Genomic DNA, 17,237 nt, shown 5'->3' on the forward strand with positions numbered 1-17,237 from the left:
GAAAGTTAATGTCCCCAAATTATAACGATTTGGATAATAATGACTATCAAGAGTAAGATGCTAAGCAGAGTCATTTGAAAAACATAATCATGTTTAATTCAACTTCTCTAGGAAAAGTGATATTTCGCAGTAAGAATGTAACCTATTATTTTTAAAATAAGTTTGTACTAAAAAAATAAAGCTTCTATTATTAAGTATTCCTTTTGCTGAATATAATGTGTCATTACTTTAAAACTCTCTTATATCCATATTTGAAAGTTGGAAACGGAATTTCTTAGTTTTTTAAAAGATTTTCCAAGATCTCTTCACACCTACAACCCAGATTGTGGTTTCCGAGTGTTACTTTCAAAAAAAAAAAAAAAAAAGGTTTAAATCTAGGCTTAAGAGTATAAAAATTCAATGACTTTGGATTAGTTTTTTAAAAACATTAATTGATATCAGCAAAAGAGAAATTAATAAGTTAAATTTATTGAAAAATTTTACATAATTTAAACATTGAAAATCAAGTCATTTTTCCTAAATCATTTTATTTAAATCTTTATATTCTCAAATATTCTCTTAGCTGTGATAGTCATTAAACTCAAATATTAAAATAAACCAAATTAAGAAATATAATTTTCAAAGTAATAAAGTATATTCAATCATGTTATTCTCACTAAAAACAATGCATTAATTGTGCTAGTGAAAGCAAGGAAGTGTTTGTACTATTACTAAAAAATTCAATTTTATACTTATTTTATCTTTTTAACATTTCTGAGTTATGAACTTTTTAAAAAAATATGTAATATGTTGTATTACTACATGTACATCATTTTTTATAAATAACTAGCTATATATTGGTAGTGCTTGTTGAAAAATGGTACTGATAAGGGTGAGGAATCAAAAAAATTGAAATATCAATTCCAAATCAGCATGTCCTATGTTGTGTGATTGTGCGTCCTGTCTGAGATTTCAAGAGAGAGCGGGGGTAGAGGCTCTGTAACTACCCACCAATCCTTCTAAACAACCCCCCACCCAAATCAGCAGGAAATTATTTTTGTGCCATGCCTGTAATTGTCACATTATCAAGTCAATGTGGGATGCTTTAAGGTATAATTTAGAACAGAGAGGAGACAGAACCAGCAACTGCCTAGATAGGGACCTTGGCTTTCTTATTATTACTATTCCACTTCTCAATCTATGTGATGAGATATCCTCCTTGAAGAGGGAATTAACTGACACTGAGATAGATCGTTTCTGCCTCTTGGCAGAGTGAGAATACAAGTTGGAGGGGAAAAAGCCTGCGGAGCTCCGTTTCCATATATGAAAATATGGAAACAGCAAAATGGTCTGGGCATGCCGTTAAATAGGGATTCTTTCACAGAAGCACTAGAAAAAAGCACTAATCTTGGGAAGACAGTTGTGTCAAATTATCCAGAGAAGGAAAGCAAGAGTCCATGGAGTATCTACACACCTCTGCCTACCACCCCGGCCGGAAGAGACTTCAAGAGGCTTTGGGAGCAAAATAGTCAAAGGGGCACATCACCTGGTTTTCTCCCTTCCACATCCACTTTTTTCCTACATGTATTTAAAATGCTTTATGGAAAAGATTAGTCAAAACTTTTCTTGAAACAAATGTTTAATCCTTGTGCAGCTGAGGCAAATGAGGTGATATCCAGGAAAGACAGAGAAGGGGAATGGCTCCCCCCCACCCCAATCTGTAGGAAGCATAAGGAAGAGCCAGTAGCAGCAATGGCAGTTGAGCTGGAGAAACCATGGAGTCTGTCTCCCTGACCACTTTTCCAGCAGAGCTAGATTCACACCCCAAGAGGCTGGGGAAAAGGGAAGGAGAAAGGGGAAGAGGGAGATATCATGATGACCATGGAATTGAATTACTGAAGAGATTTCATCAATTCACTAAATGATTCTAGTCTACCCCCAACAGCAAGAGTCTAGAATAGTGATGAGGAAATAACAGCCCATTGATCTTCTGCACAAAACACAAAAACTAATTCAGAATAAAAGATTAGATTCCTGTTGCTTCACAATGGTGCACAAACATTAACCTTTAATTTTTCATTAAAACCAGTGTGAATTTTCTCACCAACATAATTCTAGTTTATTATAGGTAACATACGGCATAAAGCTATTTTTTATTTTGAGAAGAGAAATGTGTTCTATAATTTTTTGTTTTTCCTGATTCAGCGTAATTTTTTTTAAAAAGTTGTTCAATATCTAGCACCCACTTCTTGGCTTCTAAGTACCATTCTCATATAAAAAGAACCAGAGCTGTTTGGAGAAATGGCAAATTCTGTGGCTGGATAGGGAAAAATTCAAGGTGAACCTGGTCCATCTTCTGGTATCAGAAGTAAGGAAGTATTTAAAAAGTGTGGAGGTCGGGATCCCTGGGTGGCGCAGCGGTTTGGCCCCTGCCTTTGGCCCAGGGCGCGATCGTGGAGACCCAGGATCGAGTCCCACATCAGGCTCCCGGTGCATGGAGCCTGCTTCTCCCTCTGCCTGTGTCTCTGCCTCTTTCTCTCTCTATGACTATCATAAATAAATAAAAATTAAAAATAAATAAATAAATAAATAAATAAATAAATAAATAAATAAATAAAAAGTGTGGAGGTCTGTTGAAAGGAAGGAGAACCCACTGGCAGGAGCTCCCAATGGCTAAGGAAGGAATAGTTTGAGTAACAAATAGATAATAGTCTTGGATTGTTTCTTGCAGAATAAAGTATGCATCCATGTGTCTATGTCTATGTAGTACATCGTTGAGTAAATAAATAAGTGAGAAGGGACGTAGAAGAAAATTCTATGAAGAAAAATTCAACTAATAAATATAGAAGGAATGAGGGAAGTACAAAATCACCACTAGGCAGGGATACCTGACTGGTTCAGTTGATGGAGCATGTGACTCTTGATCTCAGGGCCATGAGATCTCAAGCCTCACGGTGGCCATAGTGCTTACTTTAAAAAAAAAAAAGAAAAAGAAAAGTAAAAAATCACCATTAGGCAAATATGTTAGTAATGATTATTGGAGATGAAAATCCACTAATACATGCTAAAAATTAGTGAGTAAAAATGGTAGGAAATGCAGAATATTACTGTCATTTCAAAGAATCTTCTCCCAAATATCCAGCAAGTATGAAGGGAAAATAGTAGTTCTATAATGGAGAAACCCAGTAGACACGGTCCTACCCAGTAGTCCTAGTTAATTTCACCAGCAGTGAGACATGGCAAGACCACGTTCTCCCTGAGAAGGACCCCCAATCACTTCTGTGTTGTTTTTGATAAAAATATATAACAAAAATGTGGTCATGAGAAAACATCAGATAAATCCAAACTGAGAGAGACATCCCACAAAATAACTGACGTTTCACCAAGAAATCAACCTTAACTCTAGAGAACAAAGAACTGTCACAGATGGGAAAATAGGAGACAACACAAGTAAATGCAATGTAGGACCCCGGATTAAATGCTAGAGCAGAAAAGGAACATTGGAGGAAAACTGGTAAAGTTCTAATAAGATGTGTAATTTAACTTTGGATCACTGTTAATACCTTAGGTTTTGATCAATCATTGTGCTATGACTAACGTTGCAAACCTCAGGGCAAGCTGAGTGAGGGGTGATGTGAGAACTCTGCACAATTTGCAATTTTTAAAGATTATTTCAAAACAAAAAGTTGTTTTTTAAAGGGTGCTCGTCCCTTGTTTTGGCATTTATAGCCAATCTATATAAAGAAAATTTATCATGATGAAAAGCAATTTTATTAAGTACTGTGGAGAGAATCGATAAATGAAGAGCATTTCAAAAGTGATTTAGCAATGCCTTGGACAATGCAAATTGTATACGGAAGCTAACAGCCGAAGCGCTTCTAGAATAATCTCAATAGAAGAATGAATGTTGACCATTTTCCTCGAGCAGTAGACAGGAAACCATCCATGTGTATACAAAAGTGAAATAATTAATAAAGATAGCTGATGTTTATTGAATCTTATTTGCCAGGCACATTAAGTCTCCTAGCAAGCTGATGAGTTAAAACACCCGATCTGACCTCTTCAAACAGCCGAATCACTTCCACAAGGTTACACAGCTAACAAGAAGCTGGGCTGTGATTTTAACGCAAACTGATGAAGCTCTAACCCAGCACCCTTGACCATGAGGCTACGTGATACACCTTGAATCTCTGAGCTCTGAGTCTATTCTGGGGCAGAAACGCTAGGCTTGCATTTTACGTCTTGCTGTGATGACTTAATGAAGACCAGCCCGCGTCCAAGACTGCAGCAAGGCCTCCAGTTTACGTCTTGGAGAAGCAAGGAGTGATCACAGATCACAGCCTGGAGTTCATGGTCACCGGACACTAACCCCCTCGGCTAAATTGAGGAGAACACTCTGATGTCACAGGTAGGCTGTGACAGCAACTCAACCCATCTGAGCAATGGGGCCCCTCCCGGGAGACCTAGATCCAGTCCAGTAGTAGAGGGTCTGAACCACATTCATACAGCAGACAAGGGCACGCTCAGAGGTCCCAGACACCCTCAGAGGCCGCTCAGCAGACGTGGGTTTGCGTTTCATAATTGCATTATTTGGAGCTTTGTTCTATGTACCGTATAAAAACCTCAACAGTCCTAACTTCTGGTCCCTGAAATTTCTAAGAGTATGGGGAGCTTCCAGAAATGCAGCCTATAACTTCAGTCTTGTGTTTCAGCACAAACACACCATTCATTTGTGAGAAATCTGAGGCAAAGAAATACCTGGTTCTCGTCACTACAAAAAAAGAGCATCTAAAAGCAGCAAAAGGGCAAAGTGTCCCATGAAATAACGCTGCCTTGTTCTGCTGTGATCACATTGACTTTCTGATGTGGGCAAACTTCGCTGACTGTGCCTAACCTTGTGGGATAGGAGTATCTTTTTAAATCTGAAGTTCTGACATTTGTTTCAAATTCATAAAATGAAAAGTAAGAGGGGGGTTTCCAGTCCACAAATGTGGGGGAAGGAGGAAATGAACATGAACACTTAGCCAAAAGTGATCCGAGCATTCCTAACCCACTGAACTAGAAGATCTTAAAAGAGCTAACCTCTAAGACATGCAGTACCTAGTGGTGACAGCCGGCTTGGAGAAGTCATAAGAATACTAAGCCAAGTGTTAATTCCCTAATATTCCCACCGTCTAAATCTCCGGTGGAGGGAGTGGGAAGGGTCACTTCTGACTATTGAGGGACTTTCTTTCTAGCAGTTTCTGCCAAAGATTGAAATAAGAGTCACATGATTTCTGGTTAACATAATGAACTTCTGTGAACCTCAAAAAAAGCCGTTGCAAGTTCACTTCAGTTCGGTGATCTAACCGAAAGTGACTTTAAATAGGAAATTTTAATTTTAAATTAATTTTAATTTAACGACCAGTGGAGTGTATTTCCACAGACTCTTAAGAGTTTTCTGTGGAAATACACTATCCTCTTCACTGTTTCATTTGCTTTTATGAAAAAAAAGTATGATATTTGAAGAACAGAGAGTCTGAGTTAATTGGACAAGCATATATTTTCTTCCTCTTTTCTTTGATGGGTTGTAAAGATCCCCAGCACCCCCTACCCCCACCCCCTTGACTCCAGAATCTCTGAGACTCAGTGCTAATTAGCTCAGTGCCTCTGGGCAAGTCATTTAACATCTTTGGCCTCTCTGGTTTGTTATCTGCGAAATGAGTGTGTGTGAGTAGATCAATTCTCATAGAGAGTTCAGTTTTGGAAAAAAACAAGGTTCTAAATTTAAATTTCATTTTTACAGAAAACAGATACTGACATTTTAGAGTTTATAGGAATGTATTCTCTCAGAGTGTTTCATAAGTTTTGAACTACAGCTCTGTTTCTCTTTTATCTCAAGTGGTTAAAAAAGAATTCTACAGATAACTTGAGACTGGTGTTAATCAGTTTACCCACATCAATAATTGCTGAAAGAAAAATAAGTTTGAATGTCAAGCTGGAATTTGGAAGCTCTAGGTCATATTGACTGTTTTATTTGTCTCTGGCAGCCCAGTTTTGTACCATTCTGTATGAATAAAAAGATCTTTTCCTCAGGGTCTTTCTTGAGCTCCAAACTCATGATTAATGAAGCCTTGTCCTGAGACTAACAAGAAAAAAAAAAGAGATGGAGAAAGTATTTTATTTATGATTGAACCACAAAGCGTTATTCATTAGATATGCCTGCTAAAATCGTTTGTCTCCTCACATTTCATCAAACTAGTCTGAATATGAAAGTCTTTGCCCTTCCTCCCTATCTTTGTCCATTTTTTTCTATAATCCTCTATCTTAATTGGCTAAGAAAACAAAAACATGTGATTGGATCTAATGTTTATCAATTCAGAGGACTTGATTCTCTCTTTACATATGACAAACTAACAACAATGGCCTGAAAGGTTTGGTCTGAAAGGAAGGGACTTGAATCTGTGGCTCTGATTTTCTTTTTTTTTTTAATAAAATCATTACCAGATAATAAATCAGACTTTTTTTTTTTTTTTTACATCTACTTGACCAAGAAGAGTTAGACGCTCTCATGGTCTTTGCAAGCTCTGAAGAAACAAGATATTCCCAGCAGTTTACTTGGACAAATGACTTCTGATTAGCATAATCATTTCTTAGACATCACTTTTAAATCCTGGGTCAGAGAGAGCAAGCCAGCTTCGTTCAAACTTTTGCTGAGCTGTGGAGCTGTGTTGCTGTTATTGAACCAAACTCAGAGACTAGCCTAATTAGTCTGCAGGAGCTGTAGGTCATGGAGAGCAATTAACTTGGCTGGCCGAGTTGTCAGGCCAAAACTGTACCTCCTCTTTATGAGCTTTAAAAGAAATCTATGTAAAATATCTTTTGGTCCTAGTTTCTCTCCTATCCAGTCATGATAAACATTTGTATGTTTTTGATTCTTTTAAAAAATTATGTAAATGATTTATCCTACAAATTAGCCACATATGAGATTGAAGCCCACACACTATGTGGGGGGTACAGTGAGTCATGCTTTGCACAAGGTCCGACGGGAGGGAACTAGAGCTAGGATAGGCGCATAGGGTGGGCATAGGGTTCGGGGGGGATGGCTGGCAAACTAGAACATAGTGAGCTCCTACACAGGGCACTTGCTTTGTTTTCATTTCTGAGGCTTGTCTCTGCAGTTCTTTCTCCATGTGGATACTGACAATACCTATTATATGATTATGGAATTAAAGTTATGTCTCCTATAAAATAAAGTCAAACCTTGTGACCTTGAAGTTTGATGTGTCACAAGATGTGTGGCAAAATACATTCAGCAATAACCAAAGTGCTGGAAACCCCATAGGACGGGAGTTGTATTGCATGGCGGGGTGTCTGGGCTTTGGAAGTTATTGTGTAATTATTTGTTGTTGGTCTCCAGAGCATATGTTTCATGTATTCCTTCCTTTTTACCCAGAATGTCATTTTTGCCCGGGTGGTGAAAACGATGGTCCTGTGGGAAGGGGGGTTTGGGCAGTTTTCATTGGAATTTGATGAGTGTCAGTAAGCAGTTTGTCTGAAAGCAGTTCATATAAAAACAAACTACTTAGTAGCTGTGCCACCACTGCTCAGAGAGGTGACGGTATATTGACAATCAAAAAACAAATGCATGGACTAATAGCAAATGTTCTCCCGAGAAATGGTCTTTCTGAGATTTCCCCACACCTCCCTTTATATTGGAGCATCAGAAAAACAAAACAAAACAAAAGCACAAAACAAAACAAAACAAATGACAGTGAGTCAATTGTCATCAACGGTTGAACTAAAAGTAAAAACTTGGGTTCATCATGTAGGAAAAATCAGGTAAAAGGTAGAGCAGGTTTATACTTGGATTCGAATTGGCAGGATGACCCAGGAGGTCATCGGGAAGTAGTGGGGAGTGCTTGGTTTGTGCCTGGGTTCACATTTGTCCTTCTCCGTCCTTGATATTAGAAGCAGGAGAATCATCTTTGTAGTCTTGTTCCTTTCTCTCTCTACCTGTCCATCACCGGTTCTAATTTTGCCCTCCAACTATTTCTTGCTTGTGATAGCTCTTTGCCTGGATTTCCGAGCGCTATACTGGTTCCAGGGCACATCATCATGTAACTGAACTGCTGCAAGGGTCTTGTTACTCCTCCTTCCATCTAGAATGTTGTCTCCTTCAAATTCATCTTCCAAACAGGCACTGGCTGACAAATAACAGGCAAATGCCACAATGCCAGGGTATCCTCGCTTAAGACCTTTGCTTGATGACACGTGATCTGGCCTCTGTCTTTGTCTCTTGCTACTCTGTGTCCCAAACATCGACCAAATTTAAGAATATTTAGCACCTATGTGCCAGGCATTGTGCCATGTGTTATAATTGCTCCGAAACATAGCATGGGGCCTTCGACAAGAGGAGAACTTCATAAATATTTTACCTCCTAAATATTTTTTGAACAAACTGCCCTTACTCTACACCCACTGACACCATGCAGCCTGTGTCAGAATCTTGTCTGGATGCTGCAACTGCTTCTTTACTCTTCTTCCGTTACTCACCTTTCATCTAATCTCCCCCTTCTAAGGCCAAAAGGATCTTTTAAAAATACAAACCTGATCTGGGCACCTGGGTGGCTCAGTGGCTGAGCATCTGCCTTTGGCCCAGGTTGTGATCCCAGGGTCCTGGGATCAAGTCCCACATTGGGGTCCCCTCAGGGAGCCTGCTTCTCCCTCTGCCTGTGTCTCTGCCTCTCTTTCTGTGTCTCTCAGGAATAAATAAATAAAAATCTTTAAAAAAAATACAAATCTGATCATGTCATTTCCAAATTGAAAATTTAGCAGAAGCTCCCCAACAAATCCAAAATAAAGGTAAAACTGTTCATCTGGTTCTGGAGACCCTGCATGCACTCTTCTCTCCTCTTCTCCCTGTCCTGACCACCCTGCACCCCCCACCATACAGAATATTCTATTACTCAACTGGCCCCTTCCTCCTCTCCTTTGTCAAATGCTCCTTATCCCTCAGGTCTCAATTTGGACATCAATTTCTCAGCCTGGCAGTCCCTGACCCTCTTGACTGGGTTAAATTATTTTCCCCTGCATGACCATAGCATTGCTCCACAGCACGCATCACACTTGTAATTACTTGTCTCACGTCTGTAACTTCCTCGGAGAAGCTCTCCCTAATCCCCTTAACAAGTGGAAGTGTCGGTATTCAACATTCTCTTAGGTCATCGCACTTCTCCTTAGCATGCAACACCGTTCGATAATTATTTGTTGAGTTGAATTGAAAATATATCTCTGGTCCTCAAGGAACACTGCGGCTGGGCTCTGGTGGTACCTATAGACCCCCAGCTCACTTGTCCTCCTTCTCCAAGTCCTCAGCTCACCTGTCAGCAACTTCCGGCGCCTTTGCTAATCAGACTGTACACCACCCCGACCTACATCAGATCCCCGTTCTCAGTACTCTCACAGTACCGAGTATGCATTTCTGTCACTGTGCTTCCTGGGAACGTGTTACGGTCTTAGACAGTAGTTTCTTTGAAATGAGGGATGACGCCTTATGCATGTTTTATATTCCAGGGGTTCGGGGGCCCATACACGTTGGCACTTGATGAATACTTATTGAGTGACTAGATGGATGATTCCATGTGAAATAGGAATTAGATGACTGCCTGTTTCCCAGCAGTGTACCTTCTTTAACACAAATGAGAAGCAGCTCAGTGGCAAACCTGCGTGGACTCAACAGCGAGGACCAGTTTAGGCACCCCTCACGCATTTCCACCCTGGGCTTTGACAATTTATGGACACAACCCTAGCTTGAGTTGTAGAAAAAAAAAACAATGACATTATATTTCTCTTAATCCTAAATTTGTACACTGAGAATTCTAACCATTGGATAGATACACGTGTGTGTGTGTGTGTGTGTGTGTGTGTGGCAGGATCATGGTCCCCCAAAGACATCTAGGCCCAAATCTCCAGCGAATATGTTACTAGATACAGTAGAAGGGACTTTACAAATGTAATTAGGGTGAGGCTCTTGAGATGGGGAGATTATCCTGGATATCTGGGCGGGCCTAGCATAATCACAAGGGTTCTCATGAAGGGGAGGCAAGAGTGTTAGAGTCGGAGATTTGAAGGTGCAGTGCTGCTTTGACGATGGAGGAAAGAGTCTGGAGCAAAGAAAGGGAAGTGGCTTCTAGAATGAATTTTCCCCAAGAACCTCCAGAAAGAACACAGCCTTGCTAACACTAAGTTTTAGCCCAGTGAGACTTATGACTAATAGGACTATAAGTGTGTGTTTTTTAAAGCAGGTAAATTTGTGGTAATTTGTTACAGCAGCAATAAGAAATGTGTGTATAAATGATATTTATTTGTGTATACATTGCAAGTATTTGCCAGCGCTCCTTTCACCTCGCTTAAGAGTCGAAAGGAAGGAGGCCCTCGGGTGGCTCAGTTGGTTAAGTGTCTTCCTGCAGCTCAGGTCATGATCCCTGGGTCCTGCGATCGAGTGCTGCGTCATGTCAGGCTCCCTGTTCAGCAGAGGGTCTGCTTCTCCCTCTCCCTCTCTGCTTCCCTCTGCTCATGTGCATTCTCTCTCTCCCTCTCTCAAATAAGTCAAGAAAATCTTTTTTTAAAAAAGAGTCTAAAGGAAGTGACAATAACGAACCATACACAGATCACATCTTTACAACTATGGGGTGTTAGGTGAAATATGGCACCCTACACCTTAGCACCCATGATTTCCTTGTCAAGGATTTTACTTCACACACACGCACGCACACACTTTTCCCAGAGGTCCAAAATTATCAATACTGACGACCTGGTCATCTGCCTGTATTTCAAGAGGATTTGATTTTGTGTTGTGTAAATAAATTTAAACAATAACTGTCCAGAAGAGAAGTAAAATTGTGGGAGTTTTAAAACATGTCATTTGATCTCTCACTGTAGCTTACTTACATCTATATTCTCGATGTAGAAGTGGAGAGGATTCGAGCATGTTTTACAAAAACAAACAAAATAATGATAGAGATGTCAAAAATAAATTTTCCAGACCTAGTAAAATCTTACGAGATTTTAGCAATTTGGGATATTTCAGTCTCAAAGATGAAACCTCCCCCTGAACCTCCATGTATTGCCCTCATGTTAGAATTCTATGCTAATGAATACAATTAATCTCTTTTCCATCCAAGATATTTTACTTTCAAGTAGTCAAAATATTTGGGATTATGTGTTTTACAATACTGAACAATAGACTCTTTCCCCTCCTTTACTCATTTCAAAGTAGCTGTTTCAAAAACAACAATAATTACATTGGTTAAGTATTTCCCCATTATATCTAAATCATCATGATTGCTTTTATTGTCAGAAATAAAACCACCCCCCTCACTGTCAACCAGTCATAGTCTCCCAGAAAAAAGATTACTTCCAAATTCTGCTAATTACATAGTGCATATTAAAAATAACAAAGGTAATGAATATTGACATTGTCGTCAGTTGGCATACTCCAAAAAAAATTGAAATATACTTAAAATCACAACCAATCTGCACTACTTAATCATGGGTTGTGGATTGTTGTTGCTTTTCCTGGCACAACTGATTCTTTGTTGCATAACAAGAAATGTGCAGAAAATTCGTATGAACCATTTATCATAGCTTCCTTCAAGTGTTATTTTTTAATATGCTCTTCCAGGAGGATATGTGGTGAAGACCACAGAAGACAAATATTAGAAATGGGGCTTTTTTTTTTCCATAGTTTTCTCAAAAAAGAGATTAGTGTTGAAAATATTCATCTTTTAAGATATGTTGGTATTTTAGGTCAGGAAGTCTGAGGTTAATCTTATTTTTCCCCAAGGGTTTATGATAAAAATACAAGAGATAACTATCTTGATAATTTTTCTGGTTTTGCAAGAAATGGATTTATATTCCAAAATTATGTTAAGAAAGAAATGGCCCTTTAAATGTAGAGAAATAAATGAAAAAATTGAAACTCAAGTAGGTGATATAATTTGAAATATATACACATAATCTTCCTTGTCTTAAGGGTAGGACCATATAAATAGGTCTCAGATGTTTTACGATACCAATTTATAATGACTATATTCAGTAATATTATTAAGATTTAAGATACGCCCATGGTGTTCTAAACAAACCGTAAAAATTATAACATTTCATAGATGAACATTTCAGCATTCCCTAAAAGCCTTACATGTATTCTGTATCAAATATGCTTGAGAAATTCTTGATATAAAATACCCTTTAGATATTTTCACTACAGGACTTATCAGAGCTTTAAAAATGTTAATGAGTATAGTAAATTTCCAAAAATAAAAAATAAAAAAGGAAAGATGTAGCATGCAGTGCCTCCTCAGCTAGGAAAATCAGTCCTGGTTCTCTTCATCCTATAATCCTGACCTCCTGCATCAGGTAAGGGATTCTAAGTTGAAATGATGTTATTCCGAAGCATACCCCAAATCTCTAGGAAAATCTGTTAGTTTTCTTTTCTCCTCCTACCAAGGGTCCTAGCTGCAGAGAAGATTGAATTGAATCATGGATTTAAACTGAAATTAACTTCAGTGATTTGTTGACCTACCCAGCATTCATTCATCTTTATATGGATTTAACTCATGATTTTTAGAGGTACTGCTTCTGCTTTAATCACCTCTTATTCACCCCAATGGTGAGGGAGGATTCCCACCCTTGGGTTACGGGGATGGCCAAAGACATGACACACAACACTGGACAGAGGAGCTTGGCATTTCTTGGTCACAGTTCCTCGCAGTCATCTGAGGAGGACACTGCAAGTCACACAGGGCCATGCAGAGGTTGAGGCCAGTGTCCAGAGGGTAAAGTGCCTTTTCATTTCTTGCAGGAGGATGGGATTAGCTCTTTTGAAATTCCACAGCCTGGTAGGAAGCTAAAATCCACTACCCGGGGATAAGCAGGAACTGTACCCGGGCCACTTGCAAAGAGGTGTTGTTTGGCTAGGGGCCTTCCCTGCAGAGCAGTGGCAGGGAGGGGTCTTGTGGGTTCAGCTATCCCAGGCCACCTGGTTTCAGACGTCAGGCAGCTCATGATATCAGGTGCTCCCTTAGACTTTACACCACAGCCTGTCTTACGCCTACTCAGTGGGTGTGGTTTAGGTAAGTCTTATCCAACACCTAGCACCAGTTAAGGGTGTCTGCCCTGGGTTTGAGTTTACCATGGCCCTGTCCACAGGGATTAATTCAGGATTGACTTTATTGCCCAACCGGAGCTAAGGATTTTTGAATGGGGAAGAATGGAATGTGCTGTTATCCAATGCAGCCTCGAGCAGTAAGAGTGATGAGAGCCTGATGCTTTCAGGGGCTATGATGCAGACCCTGATAATCAAGCCAACGGGGACAAAGAAGGGGGCCTAGAAATGGCAATAGATAGTCTTCCGACCTCTCCTCATCTGGATCCGGCCATGCCTGATGCCTCCCTTCCTCTGGACCTTCTCAGCATGTGAAACATCCTTTTCCATTTTATGATTAAGGCAATTTGAGTTGAATTTTGTCACTTAACATTTTTAATAGTCCTGACTGATACATGACCTATATTGAATGATGCCTGTCAGCTGTGCTGAATGACTTTGGTAAGGACCATTTCTGCTAAGTTACCTCCGGTCATATTACAGAATTTTGCAATTTCTTCCTTCATGACCAAAATTATGGGTCTTCTTCAAAGTCACCTCGGTGACTAACTCTTCATGCAATGTTATTGTTATACAAGATGGATCAGCATTTCTACTACTCTACAGTAAGCCATCTTTGATGGCCACGTGCACAAAAATAAGAACACAATGAAAAAGAAATGAGGGGTAATTATTAACATGGAGCAAGTCTATTTTAGAAGACAGATATTGATGGGGTCAATTCAGAGTCATTCTATCTCAATCTATTTATAATTTGAATAAATATTACAAAACCTTTTAAAGAACTCTCATCTCAATAATATGAAATTAGAAATTAATTTTTAAACTCAGAGCAAGCAGTTGGTAGTTTCTGTTAATAAAGAAGAAGGACTTGTGTAAAAGTGAAGTGCAAATAAATGTGATGATTATTGCTCAATGAATAACTTTGAAACATAAGGAAATCAAACGGTAGAACTTGTGTCTCTAACTTTTAATATTTTCTTAAGGAAAACATTAGGGGAAATATCAACAGCGTTTACACACTCTTTGGTATTTTCATCCAGATAAATCCTGCAGCTCATCGCCACTGAGCAGTGATTTGCAGCAGCCAAGCTGCTGTTAACATTTACACTTGCTTGATGAGAAAATGCCGAAATACTCAGAAGTACACTTATTAAGTAAAAGAAATGACAGTGCACACTGGCTGTCTCCAAATGTTGACAGGAGACACAGAGGTAAAGGAGGCCAATGATTTCAAAATGCTAAGTCGTCCCTGAAAAGAAGATGAAGCCAGCTTTCGAATGCTTCCAGATACATCCTCATCAATGTGGTTTATCCATCACAAACAGGTTTTATAAATATAAAAGGAAAAATATGCCACCGGAAAGCAGTTGAGGCGACTGTGGATTTAGAGTCACATGATGTCTGATCTCTACTGTTGGCCCATATAGATGCCCGAGGGCACGAATTACTCATTCACGCCCCTTGGCCTCTGCCCAGTACAGGCCCAGAGCCAGTAATGTAAGCAATATATCTAGCTGTTAATTTAGCCATTTAGTTGATAGATATAAGAGAATTTCGAAGGAAGGCTTTAAAGTTACTTGGATATACCTTTTCAGTGTACTGGGGAAGATCTGCAATAAATACAACATATAAAACTTTCTAAAGACATTTGAGGCATCGGAAGACTAATTCATTATAGTCCCATGAAAGTGTGGCAAGCGGGAGACGAGTGTAATGTCTTTCAAGCACTACGTCTAGACGAGAGCCATATATTTAGTGTAATCCAAGGAGCTGTATTACGGGGGAAGACTGAAACACCCCAATGTGCTTCTGCTGGGCTGCGTCTGCATTTCTTTGACTCCATGTATCGGAGCCCCAGAAGTTAAACAGGCAGAGAGGGAGAAGACGTGGTGTAAGGAATTCCGTGCTAATGCCCTGTGACAGCCATCTACCATCAACCAATCCGTGAGCAGTTGTTTTTTTTCCCTTTACAGACCGGAGTTTCCTAAAATAGACTAACCCTACTTCTCTTTGAGTACAAACGTTAGTCTATGGTGTAACATCCAGGAGGCATGTTCCTAAAAATCCTCTGGTTTCATGAACTTTTAAGCCAGTACTTCTAATACGTAAAGTAAAAATGCACCTGCTGTATGAAGCTTGACTGGATTGTTTCAAGCAAAGAGCTGATGGGAAGGTACTGTGTATGGGTTGGATTGCTATATTTTATTACAACATATATACAGTATAAAAGAGGCAGCATTTTAATAGTAGCACTGTGTTTCTTCAACTGCTCCGAAGACAATTTAATTTTATATTTTTGTTGTAGATAAGATTTGCACATTTAATTTTTTATGTCAATATTTCTCTTGGATGAACGTTTATATTTTTCTCGAGTAAGGCTATTGTCAACTTGGAATCAGAGCCAAGAGTCTTTCTGTGTTTAAATGTAGATCAGTATTACTATGGTGCAAATGGCTTCTTCCCAACTTAATTATGCTGAAGCTGCAGATAAATGTGTATGTCGGATCTACGGATTTGCAAATACAAAGCAGGGGCTCCCTCTGCATAATCATCGGTGCATTGCTTTTGTTTTTAGATTTTATAATACAGATAACAAAGCCAACTGCTTTTTTAAAATCAAAGATAGATCCTTGGAACAGGAGGCTACTTACATGTAATACCATGATATTTCCTGACCACTCAGTAAATTTGAAATGATGGTAGTATTGGCCGTAGTGAATGTAGTTTTAAGAAAACAGTCTATGGGTAGGCCACAAGGAAAAAGTTATATGATAGTATTAAATATTGTGATTGCAAATGAAAAAAATACAGCAAAGTGACTAAACTTAAAATACACTGAACATGTAATGAGGTACGCATTGTTTGTGCTACATTTTGGGCCATTAAGGAGAGAAAATGCAAGAAGATTCTGAATGTATTGTAAGAGTGAGAACAGTACCTTCATTACATGACCCACCTAGTGTCCCCACCAAATGGGTGACTTCTCTGAATGACTCACCCAGTGGTGTAGCTCTCCATGCACTCACCATCAACTCCAAAGGCAGATTCTTGTTTTCATTTCTACAATCCATCCCTGCCTCAACACTGCAGCATCCAGTCCTGTTGGAGCTTCTAGCCTGCCTCCTTGCTCTATGGATTTCAAACTCAAGACTGGGACACCAACCATTGCCTTAGTTTCCAGCCTGTTTGGCCTCCTCCACATAAACCTGACTTACAGGACCTCACAGTATCACATAAGCCAATTCCTCGAGGTCTCAGTCAATCATCAATCAATCTCTCCCACACTCAATCTGCTCTCACTGTCATAATAAAATGTCTTAGGTGGGGTGGCTTAAACCACAGAAATTTATGTCTCACAGTTCTTGGGGCTGGAAAGTCCAAGATTTAGGCTCTGGAAGGGTCTTCCTTGAAGACTTTTCTGGCTTTCAGACGATGTGTATGCCCAGTACCCTCACATGCAGAGAGGAAGGGAGAGTAAACTCTCGGGGATCTCCTCTTTTAAGGGCACTAATTCCATCTTGAGGGCCCTCATGACCTCATTTAGACCCAGTTACCTCCCCAATGTGTAAATATCATCACACTGGGGGTTAGGACTTCATCATATGAATTTAGGAGGGACTCAATTCAGCCCATAGTGTTTCTCTATCTATGTATCATCTATTTGTCTACAGATTCATACTATATTGGTTCTGTTTCTCTGGAGAAAACCAGTGAAGCATCTTCTCATCCCTGGAATCTAACCTCCAAATGGTTCTCTCTGGCCAAATCCTGCTTTTGGGTCACTCACGGCTCATTGCCATTTCATCCGTCCCTCAGCTACAGGGAGACTTCCAATCCTCAGGCCACTCTATTCTTATGAATCATCGCGCCCCTACTAGCTTCAGTTTTGACTCTCAGCTGAGCACCTGATGCCACCTTTGTAACTTCCTCAGAAGTCATCCCTTGTGTAGGGGCGCCTTGGTGTAGCAGTTGGCTGAGTTTCCCACTATTGGTTTCAGCTCAGGTCATGATCTCAGGCTCATGAGATTGAGCCCCCTGCTGGGCTCTGAGCTCAGTGCTGAGCCTGGTTCAGATTCTGTCTCCCTCTATTCCTCTGCTCATGTTCTCT

General features: G+C 39.7%; 1 protein-coding gene across 2 annotated transcripts in view; it reads left to right on the plus strand.

Annotated features, from left to right (window-relative positions):
- Positions 1–17,237, plus strand: part of NEIL3 (nei like DNA glycosylase 3) — a 141,792-nt gene that overhangs the window by 20,110 nt on the left and 104,445 nt on the right. Inside the window, exon 1 of one of the 2 annotated variants that reach the window (XM_041752577.1) lies at positions 15,189–15,302. The exons of the other annotated variant lie outside the window; for it this stretch is intronic. The gene's annotated coding sequence lies outside the window, so the exon portion shown is untranslated. Of the gene's footprint in view, positions 1–15,188; positions 15,303–17,237 lie in introns of those variants that run through there. 2 annotated transcript variants of the gene reach the window in all.

Source organism: Vulpes lagopus, chromosome 4 (assembly GCF_018345385.1).
Source record: "Vulpes lagopus strain Blue_001 chromosome 4, ASM1834538v1, whole genome shotgun sequence".
NCBI lineage: Eukaryota > Metazoa > Chordata > Mammalia > Carnivora > Canidae > Vulpes > Vulpes lagopus.